The sequence below is a fragment of the Xyrauchen texanus genome, chromosome 10 (genome assembly GCF_025860055.1).
Source record: "Xyrauchen texanus isolate HMW12.3.18 chromosome 10, RBS_HiC_50CHRs, whole genome shotgun sequence".
Lineage (NCBI taxonomy): Eukaryota > Metazoa > Chordata > Actinopteri > Cypriniformes > Catostomidae > Xyrauchen > Xyrauchen texanus.
In genome coordinates this window covers 668,613-670,612 of record NC_068285.1, presented here as the reverse complement: position 1 = coordinate 670,612, position 2,000 = coordinate 668,613, and the positions used below count along the sequence as shown (strand labels likewise).

The window sequence follows — 2,000 nt, the reverse complement described above, 5'->3', positions numbered from 1 at the left end:
CAGAAGCAGCATCACTGGTAAATGATGCAAGAGTGTCTGCAGGTCTGCATTTCTCTGCTGTAATGATGTTGAAGATGGTTTCTGTAATAGTTGCAGCATCTCCAGTAGGGATGTAACGGTTTAACAGTTTCACGATATACCCCAGTTTAATAATAGATGATTTTCACACCATAGACATTCTTATTCACAGTATTGCATGAATATAAAATCTGTTTAAATATAAAATGTCTGAACTTTTCTAAAATCCAAATCAGTTTAATGATGACATCATCAGATACATTTGATAAATCGTGATTTCCTCATTTTACATTGAATGGACACTTCATTTAAAGGCACGGCACGGGCTCATCTCACCACAAAGACATGTCGGACCCTGAACATTTATTTACACCATCAAAAGCTTTTTCTTGCTCCAAATATAAAAATCCTACATTAAGATTATTGTCTCTGGCAAAAGAAATCAGATCATGTATTCAAAACAAATGATCAAATATTGTGCGTTTAGGAATACAATATGACTGGTCAGCGTGAATTAATTTAGATATGTAAAGTTTGAATCTGTTGGTTAATGCTTTGGACAGTATCTTATAGTACATTTATTTCACTGCTGAAATCTGCAGTGTGAGAGTATTTTGGACATTTTGGGTTTGGCACCATTAATGGTTCTCAGTTATTCTGTTTGGAAAGTTTGTTGCATCGTCCCATGAAATCTGTGGAGGATAATATATTTAGATGCAAACGGATTGTGTTTATATGAAATGTTACGATGAGCTTATTTTCATTTTATATGATTTATTATTTGCTGAAGTGCAGCACAACAGCAAGACTACAATATGTGTAATACTAATAATATGTTTTATTTGTAAAGTACTAAATAGGGTTTATAAAGTGCATTAGCATACAGGAAATGAACAGTGATACTGTAGCACATTTGCTTGTGTTGTGCTCTGTCACTGTATTAAGCTCATTTAAAAAGTGTTACAAATAAACACAATAGCACACAAATATGTTTAAAATGATGTACACTCACATTAGATGATGACTCCAGTCAGATACTGACCTCAATAAAAGCTGTTTAATTGTACATTGAGCGGGTCGCCCTCATGGATGCTGCCATGTTGACCGCGACATAACAAACTGTCTTGCAGTTGATCAGTTACTACCACTAATAATATCAATAATGATCACAGATAAACGGTGTGACATCAAGCACCAAGAGCGAGCACACAACGGTCTCATCAGCCGCCAGAGAGATTACGAGTCGCAGCAGTCCATCTTACAGACATTTTTGTGTGGCCCAGCAGCAGTTAACAGGGGCGGTGCAGGAGTTTTCACAGGGGGGGTCGGGCAGTGATCAGTCTGTGGTGTCAGTATAAAGTCCAAAACCACTGGTACTATTGGGACGGATAAGAGCCAGATAAAAACTTAATGCTGCACTTTTAAAAGCGGCGCTAACACTGATCTGGAGCCGTTTCATAACCCAGGATTAAAAGTGTTGCTAATCACCTTTCAGAGTTACAAGTGTGAAACGTTACTTTACTGGAGGTTAAAAGCGGGGTTAAAAGACAATAACCCAGGGTTAAGTGCAGTGTGAAAGCACTTGAGTTTATTGTTGGTGGGATGTTGTGTGTGTGTATTGCAGGGGTGTCAAACTCAGTTCCTGGACCCCTCACACCCCTCATGTGTTGTAAGACTGTCAGTGGATTGAAATATTGAATCACGATTAATCACATATTTGTTTTGTTGTTAGTGTTAACACATTCAGTTCCAGGAAAACTAAATAACAGTCCTGTGTGTCTTTATTAGAGTCTTTTCTGAAAGTTTCAACTAGTTGATCAAAAATGAGGCTATAAAACCATCAAATTTTTACATGCCAATAAAGCTAATAAATATAAATTAATAAAGAGAGAGAGAGAGAGAGAGAGAGAGAGAGAGAGAGAGAGAGACATTCTCTGTGTGTTATTTCAGATAAAATCACTTTGTTTTTTTTGTAATTTAGT

At 36.8% G+C, this 2,000-nt stretch overlaps 2 protein-coding genes across 7 annotated transcripts in view; one reads left to right on the top strand and one right to left on the bottom strand.

Annotated features, from left to right (window-relative positions):
• The window catches only part of LOC127650634 (NLR family CARD domain-containing protein 3-like), a 222,841-nt gene that overhangs the window by 42,084 nt on the left and 178,757 nt on the right, over positions 1–2,000 (bottom strand). The gene's annotated exons all lie outside the window — the stretch shown is intronic.
• The window catches only part of LOC127650631 (NACHT, LRR and PYD domains-containing protein 3-like), a 280,247-nt gene that overhangs the window by 268,871 nt on the left and 9,376 nt on the right, over positions 1–2,000 (top strand). The window lies entirely within an intron of this gene.